Source organism: Girardinichthys multiradiatus, chromosome 6 (assembly GCF_021462225.1).
Source record: "Girardinichthys multiradiatus isolate DD_20200921_A chromosome 6, DD_fGirMul_XY1, whole genome shotgun sequence".
NCBI lineage: Eukaryota > Metazoa > Chordata > Actinopteri > Cyprinodontiformes > Goodeidae > Girardinichthys > Girardinichthys multiradiatus.
In genome coordinates this window covers 39,921,159-39,932,552 of record NC_061799.1, presented here as the reverse complement: position 1 = coordinate 39,932,552, position 11,394 = coordinate 39,921,159, and positions in this window count along the sequence as shown.

Sequence of the window (11,394 nt, the reverse complement as noted above, 5' to 3'; positions counted from 1 at the left end):
AGGTAGCTCAGGATAACCTAAGCCACTCTAACTATAAGCTTTATAAAAAAGGAAAGTTTTAACCCTAGCCTTAAAAGTAGACAAGGTGTCTTTCTCACGGACTAAAACTGAGAGCTGGTTCCACTGGAGAGGATCCTGATAACTAAAAGATCTGCCTCCCATTCTACTTCTAGAGACTCTAGGAACCACCAGTAAACCTGCAGTCTGAGAACGCATCTATCTCTATCTCTGTTAGGAACGTATGGAACAATCAGATCTCTGATGTATGATGGAGCTAGATCATTAAGGGCTTTATATGTGAGGAGGAAAATTTTAAACTCTATTCTGGATTTAACAGGGAGCCAACGAAGGGAAGCTAAAGTAGGAGAAATATGATCTCTCTTTAATTTTCATCAGAACTCTAGCTGCAGCATTTTGAATCAGCTGAAGGCTTTTAACTGCAAAAAAGTGTACAAGCAATTAGGAAAACCAGACCGTGGAAAGGATTGTGAAACAAAACCCTTTCAAAACTGTGGGGGAGATTCACAAAGAGTGGACTGCAGCTGGGGTCAGTGCTTCAAGAACCACCACGTACAAACGTATGGAAGACATGGGTTTCAGCTGTCGCATTCCTTGTGTCAAGCCACTCTTGAACAAGAGACGGCGTCAAAAGCATCTTGCCTGGGCTAAAGAAAAAAAGGACTGGGCTGCTGCTGAGTGGTCCAAAGTTATGTTCTCTGATGGAAGTAAATTTGGCATTTCCTTTGGAAATCAAGGTCCCAGAATCTGGAGGTAGAGAATCCACATTGCTTGAGGTCCAGTGTAAAGTTTCCACAGTCAGTGATGGTTTGGGGTGCCATGCCATCTGCTGGTGTTGGTCCACTGTGTTTTCTGAGGTCCAAGGTCAACGCTGCCGTCTACCAGAAAGTTTTAGAGCACTTCATGCTTCCTACTGCTAACCACCTTTATGGAGATGCAGATTTAATTTTCCAACAGAATTTGGCACCTGCACACAGTGCCAGAGATACCAGTACCTGGTTTAAGGACCGTGGTATCCCTGTTCTTAATTGGCCGGCAAACTCACCCTGACCTTAACCCCATAGAAAATCTATGGGGTATTGTGAAGAGGAAGATGCAATATGCCAGACCCAACAATTCGGAAGAGCTGAAGGCCACTATCAGAGCAACCTGGGCTCTCATAACACCTGAGCAGAACCACAGGCTGATCGACTCCATGCCACGCAGCATTGCTGCAGTAATCCAGGCAAAAGGAGCCCCAAGTTTTCAGTTGGCCAACATTTCTAAAAATCCTTTTTTGGTTATGGTCTTAAGTAATATTCTAATTTTCTGAGATACTGAATTTGGGGTTATTAATGGTTGTCAGTTATGATCATCAAAATTAAAAGAATTAACATTTGAAATATATCAGTCTGTGTGTAATGAATGAATGAATATAGTATACAAGTTTCACTTTTTTAATGGAATTACTGAAATAAATACATCTTTCCATTATATTCTAAATTTATGACCAGCCCCTGTATGTCCTGTTCCATCCTACCTTGGAGTCCTCTCCTTAAGGCAGAGACTGACCCCTGACCAGGAAGAAATCTCAAACTTTGTAGGGGCTGACTCTTGTCTCGGCCACTTCACACTCTATTGCAAAATGAAGGTCATGGCTTAAAAATGCCAACAGAACCACATCATCTGCAAAAAATGAGATGCTACAATTTCCAAACCAGACACCCTCCTCTTTATGACCACCCCAAGAGATTCTGTCCTTCAACACCACTAACAGGATCCAAGATTTTTGGGAAGCCCTGGTGGACTTGAATTTGCACCAGGAATTCGGATATGGCCCTTGCTTCGGTAAGACTGGATAGCTCAAAAGTGATCCCAGTACTCCATACTCTCCTCAACTGTGGACAGGGTTGCTGAGTTGAGGTGACCCTCAAAGTGTTCCACCCACCATGGTATGAAAAATAGAAAATACTCAATAAGCGGCAAATGCCTTGCTGATGCAAGAGGATAATAGACAGACCAGTTTGAGAAAGGTGACAGTAGCTTACATTACTAGTCATTACAACCAATCTCTGAAAGACATCAAACCCTAAAGAGATGGGCTACAGCAGCAGTAGATCCCACTGCATGCAACTTCTGTTAACTAAGAACAAGAAACCAAAGCTACTGTTCAAGCAGGTTCACCAAAGCTGGACAATAACACATTGGAAAAATGTTGTCTGGTGGAATATCTCTCAATTTGAGCTGCTACAATTTGATGGCTGGGTCAGATTTTGGCGTAATCATGAAATCATGCATCCATCCTGGCTTTTTTTAGTCTGTGGGTGGTGGTTTAATGGTATGGGGGATATTTTCTTGGCACGCTTTGGGGCCCTTAGTTCCAACTGAGCATCATTTAAACACCACAGCCCAGCTGACCATGTCCATCCCTTTTATATCCCCAGTGGGACAATGCAGGATAATCCAATGTGTCATAAACTCAAATCATGATGATGAGCTTACTGTACTCCAATGGCCTTCACAGATCCTCCCCAGATCTCAATCTAATTGAAGACCTTAGGAAAATGGTACACTGGGAGCTTTGAATCATGGATGTGCAGCTGACAAACCTGCTGCATCTGCATGATGTTTTAAAATCAAAACGGTTCATGATCTCTGAGGAATACCTCCAACACCTTGTTGACTCTATGCCATAGGGAATCAAGGCATTAGAATTCAAATGGGGTCCAACCCAGAACTAGCAATGTGACAAAGATAATGAAGTATCTGAGTATATACAATAAAACACATATTTACTCCTCTTTGTGGCTTACATTGTTCCTTTTACATTTAAAATAACAGAAACCTTAAGAAATTAATCAGATTCAGTGAAACCTGCCTTATTTATCTGGTTGGACTTTGTGTGATAAACACCAACTCACTGTTGTGCTGCTGCTCAGGCTTACTGAGTAATGAAGCTTGAATCCTGCTCACAGGCACAAAAGGTACAACTTTCAGCTGTTTCTGACTCAGGCATGACTCACTCTGAATAAGCATTGAGTAGACAGAAATCAGATTTTTATACAGCAACCTTGAATATTTTACAGAAAATGAACTCCTGTGAGTTTCATGGCATCAAAAGTAGGAGCTGAAGTTTCCCAGTTTGAGCAGTGTGGGCTCATATTTATAACAGATTTTCACCTGAGCTCACAGGTCAGAAGCTTGTATACAAATCATGGTAATAATTACCACATGCCACTGTGAGCAGCTGCATTTCAGTGGCAAACTGCTGTGTTTCTTTGTAAATGAGCCAGCAGTGTCCTTTATTGCCGGCATTTTATTATTTTTAGTACTTTGCAATAACATTTCAGTGGCTGACCTTGTCAGCAATAAATCTTTAAATTATAACCACTGGTTTTTAAACTAAAAGGTGTCTTATAGTTGTTGCTTCCCCCTCTTCTTCCCATGGTATTTATGGTTGTAAATGGTGTTTGTTTTTAGGAATGTTTAAGGTTCTGTACAATACTTTAATTAACCTTGAGCTTGACAAATGCTTTAGACATCTAACAGTAAAGTTCAGTCTAGAAAACAACTGTTTTAACTAGAAGCCTGATGAGAGACATAAAGTTATTAAAGTACTAGACCAGTTTAGAATGGTGAAATGTTTAATTTTAAAAGAGTTTTCCTGGAAACTACAGTTTTGCCATAAAGAATAACCTCAACATAGTGTCTTGCATTCACTTTACTATTGCTCTTTTTCTTTATTTTTAATTTATGAGTTATTGATGCACAGTTTTGCTTCATATACTTTCTCTGAAAGTTTTTTCTTTGAAAATGTTTTTCATAGCTATTACCTCTGTTCTAGTGGTTTTTTGTTTTGCTTGATCTCTCCTTCGGTAAAGTTGTTTCAGCCTTTAAATTTAATCTACTATTTTTCCTTCCCATTAAAGGTGCTCCTAGCTCAGTGCTTTTGTGTTTGTGTGTGTGTTTTGGTTAATAAACTGATTTCTCACCCTCTAGTCCATAGCAACAGATGGATGGAGATTCTTGTTACAAGAGAGTGGTTTCTTTCCACTGTTGCCACCTGCTTGCCAAGGAGGAGGAATTAGTGCAAAGTTGATGACTCGTTGAAATCAGCAAAGCTTCCCCTAACTACTTTTTTTTATAAATGTTTACAGCAAACAAAATGTATTGCATTATAATTAGGATTGAATGGGGATGTCCGTTATTGGATCTGTATTTTACTAGATGATTGTATTGCAATGGAATGAACTGGATCAGTTTGCATTAAATATGGATATGACTGGATTTGAATTGGACCCGCATGTCTTGAAAAAGTGGCTTAAGGTAAAATTTGTTTTTGAGAAAGTTTTATACACTGCTCAAAAAAATAAAGGGAACCCTCAAATAACACATCCTAGATCTGAATGAATGAAATATTCTCATTGAATACTTTGTTCTGTACAAAGTTGAATATGCTGAAAACAAAATCACCCAAAAATCATCAATGGAAATCAAATTTATTAACCAATGGAGGCCTGGATTTGGAGTCACACACAAAAGGGGAAAAACGCACTACAGGCTGATCCAACTTTGATGTAATGTCCTTAAAACAAGTCAAAATGAGGCTCAGTATTGTGTGTGGCCTCCACGTGCCTGTATGACCTCCCTACAACGCCTGGACATGCTCCTGATGAGACGGCGGATGGTCTCCTGAGGGATCTTCTCCCAGACCTGGACTAAAGCATCCGCCAACTCCTGGACAATCTGCGGTGCAACGTGACGTTGGTGGATGGAGCGAGACATGATGTCCCAGATGTGCTCAATCGGATTCAAGTCTGGGGAACAGTCCATAGCTTCAATGTCTTCATCTTGCAGGAACTGCTGACACACTCCAGCCACATGAGGTCTAGCATTGTCCTGCATTAGGAGGAACCCAGGGCCAACCGCACCAGCATATGGTCTCACAAGGGGTCTGAGGATCTCATCTCGGTACCTAATGGCAGTCAGGCTACCTCTGGCGAGCACATGGAGGGCCATGCAGCCCTCCAAAGAAATGCCACCCCACACCATTACTGACCCACTGCCAAACCGGTCACGCTGAAGGATGTTACAGGCAGCAGATCGCTCTCCACGGTGTCTCCAGACTCTGTCACGTCTGTCACATGTGCTCAGTGTGAACCTGCTTTCATCTGTGAAGAGCACCGGGCGCCAGTGGCGAATTTGCCAATCCTGGTCTTCTCTGGCAAATGCCAAGCGTCCTGCACGGTGTTAGGCTGTGAGCACAACCCCCATTTGTGGACTTCGGGCCCTCATACCATCCTCATGGAGTCGGTTTCTAACCATTTGTGCAGACACATGCACATTTGTGGCCTGCTGGAGGTGATTTTGCAGGGTTCTGGCAGTGCTCCTCCTATTCCTCCTTGCACAAAGGCGGAGGTCGTGGTCCTGCTGCTGGGTTGTTGCCCTCCTACGGCCTCCTCCACGTCTCCTGGTGTACTGGCCTGTCTCCTGGTAGCGCCTCCATGCTCTGGACACTACACTGACAGACACAGCAAACCTTCTTACCACAGCTAGCATTGATGTGCCATCCTGGATGAGCTGCACTACCTGAGCCACTTGTGTGGGTTGTAGAGTCCGTCTCATGCTACCACGAGTGTGAAAGCACCACCAACATTCAAAAGTGACCAAAACATCAGCCAGAAAACATAGGTACTGAGAAGTGGTCTGTGGTCCCCACCTGTCTTGCTAATCGCCAAAGATTTTCCCCTGTTGTCTATTCCATTTGAACAACAACATGTGAAATCCCCACCCACTCCCCACTAACAGTCTGCCCTTTTAGCCTGTAATTTTAAGAGTAAACTTAAAATGCATAGCAAAATTTTGCAGCCTCACTTTAAGTACTTTATAAAATTACTTTTTTTTACCTTATAGTCTGCCGACAAAAGTTTATAAATTTGAGGGAACAGGCGAGCAATTATAATCTTAAAAATGTTGAATTTATTTATTTATTGACTCTGGTAATATGTGTTCACTGATCATAACTGAAACTAGGTGTCAGGTGATATTGAGCTCTTACCTTCAGGAATTCCACTGGGTTTTATATTCAGACCCCAACATTTTTGTTTTAAAAGTTTATTCTGTTTTTAATTCTAAATAACTTAAACTTAAATCTGCTGATAATTTAGGTTTTAGGGCTGTGGCTGGACAGCAAAGAGTTTCAGCTACCTCCAAAGATTTTCTATTGGGTTCAGTACTGGGACTGCTAGGCCACTCCAGGACCTTGAAAAGCTTCGCAAAGAGCCCCTCCTTAGCAAGACCTTCTCCCATGCTTGTTCTGGCATCATCACCGTGAACATCATCTAGATGTCTATAGGCAAAATTGTGATAGGCCTGGACATGTGCTGGCTTGAGAATGGGGGGACCTTCCACATGCTGCATGATTTTTATCCATGATGTTGTAGTGTGTTACCAGCAGTAACCTTTGGTTACCTTTGGTCCCAGCTCTCATTAACCAGGTCCTCCTGTGTAGTTCTTGGACAGCTCTTTGGTCATGTCCATGGTGTAGAGGTTGGAGTCTGGTGAAGTGTGTGGACAGGTGTGTTTTAGACAAGCAAAATTATTTTTTTTTATAGTTTTCAATGAGATTGAGCTTTTGTTTTTAAAATTCACAGCAAAGAGTACTGATTATGCTGAATTTTAAAAGCTGGAAAAAGATTCTATTTGAATGAGTCATACCTGCGAAGATACTTTCAAAAGGTTATGTTTGAGGCAAACGTTTAAAATTCATAACATAAAGTAAATCTCTGATGTATTTTACAACTTGCTGTTTCACCAGAATATGGAAGGTCTCGTCATATAATATTTTCAGCAATATCAAAAAAGCCACGGGCCAAGCTAACAGCAGAACAGACCAAGGTTTACCCAGCTCTTTTGACAGCTGGACAGTCTGCTGCTTCTACCCTCTCCTTGATACTGACAGTAATTATCACAGTCTGAATCCTGACCAACAAGGCATTTTTGTCGGCTAGTGTAGTTTATGTCTGTCCTTTATTCTGTCTTTTGAGAGGTCAAGACCGATGCAGATACAGGCTCTAAAAGAGAGTGAAAGTAAAAGCTTGGTCTTATTGTGTGAACCAGGCAAGGCCATTTGTTTCAGTCTCAGGCAGTAAGATCTTATCATCTTTGTAACCTCATGTTGTGTGAAGATATCCTTTCAGATTTTGAGTGAATTAGGTGTGTACCTTTACCTGAACATCTGTACATGTGTATTTGAAGGAAAAATGTGAAATGTTGTTTAAAGCTGTGGGAATTTTGGTTATTTGTTACTAAAGGGGAGCTTTTGAGAGAGCTAAGAGGTGGTATATAAGGATGGATAAGGAAAGATACTGTGCACAAGTCTGGAGTTCTTTATATTTTGCTACCAAACAGCCAGTTATCTTTTAAAATGAATATGGTCAATAGTTCTTTGGGCTCTCTGAAGCTTTAAAGGTTTTTTTTTAGTCTTGTGCTGCTTTTACGCTCATTTTCAGTGTAACGTTTTATTTTTAAGGTAATTTAAAGGTAATTTAGGTATGAAAAGGCAACCTAAAGGATGAATCAGTTTTGTTTCTTCACATAACGGAAACCTGAGTAATACGATTTTGAATTGAAATAAATTGGTTACTAGCCGCTTGTAACAAAAACATGTTTTTCCTCATATTTCTTTTGCTGGGTTTTTGTGAAAAATGCCAAATTTAGCATAGTTTGACATAAAGTTTGTATTTATTTCAATAATAACAGTCTGATTCACGTATACTGCTGCTGTAGAAGGTCAGTGTTAGCCAGTGTGTTGCTGGAAACCCACCTCAGCCATCTAATGGATCACTGTCTCCATGTCCTGTAATTAGTGAGATATGTCCGTGTCATTATAGAAATGCAGTCCCTCCTTCATCATTCCACAGCCATTACTTGAATGTGATTGCGTGTGTGTGGGTGTGCATGCGTCTGGTAGAGCTTTTGCATATTTCGGGCTCACGAGTCTCCATGAGTTTGTTCTAGCAGCTTACAGGTTTCATGCATTTACTCATTTGTTTGTCTCTGCACTCTTTGCAAATTCCCGCTTTCATTTTATTCAGTCTTTTTATAGGTTGTGAATATTGTGAATTTTTAAGTGGCTTTTTTACTCCACTTCATGAGAGCTTGCTCCATCCATACACAAGAGCAAGATAACACTCATCGCAGGTCCAAAAAGGAGTTGTAAATGTAATTTCCTGTTGTTTCAGGGAACAATAAATGGTGCATTTAAGCCTAAGATCAAGCATCTTTAGTCTTAACCTTTTAGGATCCACAAAACAAATTATTTATTTGTATTTCTTAGTTTTAACATGAGTAAAATAGATGTAACTACTTGTGGATGTTTCAAGTCTTTCACCAAGACTTTTTTACTGTGTATTTACTAACAAGTAAAGTGGAGTACTCAGAAGGAACGATGAAACATGCAGAGCAGCGACAGGTATGCAAATAATTGTAGTGTAATGCCTCCAGGGTTGTCCTTACTGCAACAGTAAAGGGCTTCTTGCATGCAATATTTGATAGCATGCAGTATTCATGCTCTGCATGCCAATACTATATGCAGTTGGTTAAATGGACTCCTAATGCCAGCAATACCCATTCCAGGTATAGATTTTATGATTTGTGACGGAGACGATTAAGTCCACAGAGAGTGATGGGTACAACATAATGGTGGTATTAAAAGGCAAGTTTACCAGCAGCTGCTGCAGTTTAAAACAGATCACATTGTAGGTTTGCATGAGGCTAGGTGGATATATTGTATGTCAACAAACACCAAGTAGTAAAGAGCCTAATGCCTGTGTCTAGGTGGCAGGAGCAGATTTGAGGTAGTACTCTAATGTTTTGAGAACAATATGATTATCTTCTTTTGTTCAGATCTTTCCTGAGGGACCCATTCCAATGGGTACCGGTAAGTACGTGAGGGTACCCGTCTCCCACATCCCCAGTGGTCTGAGCATTGCTTAGCTATCACATTTGTACACCCCACATGTTGGGCAGTTTTAAAAAAGGATTACTCATCCTTTTGCAAACCCAGAATTTGACCCTGTTCAAACTTCCAATGCTGTTGATTTGGAGCTTAGATTGACTACTAAATCAATAGATTCACCTTTCATTTCAGCTCTTTTTACACCACACCCTGCAGCAAATGCCTTCATTCCTGCAGACAAACCCCCAATCTATTTATCTTTCTATATATCATCTTCCTTTGTGCTAGATGTTGTACCCACATCACTGTTTTTAAAGGTGTTTGATATCGTTGGCCCACATGTCATCAAACTGATTAATATTTCTCTTTCAATTCGGTCAGTTCCAAACTTTTTTAAACAAGCAGCTTTAAGTCCTATTTTAAAAAAGCCCAATATGGACCCTTCTGAGCCAAGCAATTACAAGCCAATATCAAAATTGCCTTTTCTTGCCAAAGTTGTAGAGAAATCGGTGGCTGGGCAGCTGACAGCTTCTTAGAAGGCATTAATTTTCTAGATAAGTTTCAATCTGGTTTCCGCAAGATGCACTCCACTGGGACTGCCTTGTTAAAAGTCTCTAACGATATATTAATGGCTGCAGACTCTGGTCAGTGCAGTGTACTGGTTTTATTGGATCTGTCATCAGCTTTTGACACAGTCGACCACAAAATTCTGTTACATTGACTGCAGAATGACATAGGAATTTCAGGAACTGTTTTTAAGTGGTTTTCTTCTTATCTGAGCAACATAATCGTTTCCATGTTGGCAAATAGGCATAATGTCCAAAGTCTTTCCCTTGCTGCATGGTGTTCCTCAGGGTTCAGTCCTCGGCCCAATTTTGTTCCTTTTACACATCAGTTCCCTTGGGAAGATTATCAGTAGCTTTAAAAATGTGTATTAACATTTGTATGCTGGTGACATTCAATTGTACTTCAATGACTCAGAATTACAGAAGTTAGCTGACTTACTACATTGTGTCGCATGTATTCAGGACTGGCTAGCGGCAAACTGCCTTCAGTTAAACTCTAATAAGACTGAAACCCTGATCACTGCTCCTGAACAGAAGGTTTCTTGGGTCGAACAACACCTCGATTCTCTGGGCTCCTCTTTCCGGCCCAGCCTCAGAAACCTTGGTGTTCTATTTGACCGTTCAATGTCTCTGGACAAACATTCGAGACTTTTAGTAAAAAGTTGCTTCTATCATCTGAGAAACATTTCTAAATTGAGTGCATTGTTACCTAAAACTGACATGAAGATGATTATTCATGCTTTTATTTCCTCTCGTTTAGATTATTGTAATTCCCTTTTTACCTGTTTTAACAAATCTACTATCAGTCGTCTCCAGTTGGTCCAGAACGCTGCAGCGAGGCTTTTAACAGGAACCAACAGAAGGGCTCACATCATACCAGTTTTATCCTCATTACACTGGCTACCTGTCAAATTTAGAATTTATTTAAAAATTTTAGTCTTGACTTTTAGAGCTTTTAATGGGAAGGCTCCCCAATATATCATTGAAATGTTGATCCCTTATTCTTCAGGTCGCACTCTTCGGTCCTCTGCCCAGAACCATCTAAAGGTTCAAAACTCGAGGCGACCTGTCCTTTCAGGCAGTATCCCCCAGGCTGTGGAATGCCTTGCCCTTGTCTCTTCGTGTGGCCCACTCTGTTGATTCCTTTAAAAAGCAGCTTAAGACACTTTTATTTAGACAAGCTTTTAGTTAAATGTTTAGTTAAATGTTTACTTACTTACTTACTTACTTATCCATCTCCATCCTGCCATCTCTCAAGATCAAGACTCCAAGATACTTTAACCCCTTCTTATGAAGCACAGACTCGAAAATTGAAAGTCTAGACCCAGAGGTTCCAAAAACTCACATGAAAATACTGCCTATAAACACCATAAACAGGCACAAACATACAAACAATTTAGTATGCCTCATATCATAATTTTCAAGATTCTGAGATTAGTTTTTTGGGGAAATCTGCAAAATATCCTTTTTTAAATATTTCAAATACAATTTAACCAAGACGTTCCACTGAGATCAGAAATCTTTCATAAGGGAGACCTGGCCAAGATGCTGAATTTGACACAAACATCTGTTTGCAATTTTCCACTCTGACCTAAAAGGAAAAGTAAATAGAATACATTTCTGATGATTAATGAACATAAACATAGAGTAATTTATCAGGCTGTTTAATGACTGAGAATTAATGGAAGTGCTTTGCATGAAATGTGAAAATGTCAAGATGCCGATAACAAAATATGATCCGTCAACAGAAAGCAAATAGTTGTAATCAGTCTTCAAAAGCTGAAGTTCTGTTCTGGCTTTGCAGAAATAACACTGACTTTGAGCACTGATGGCTTCTCTGTCATGTTTGGCAGAGTCAGGAGGGTGTGGTGC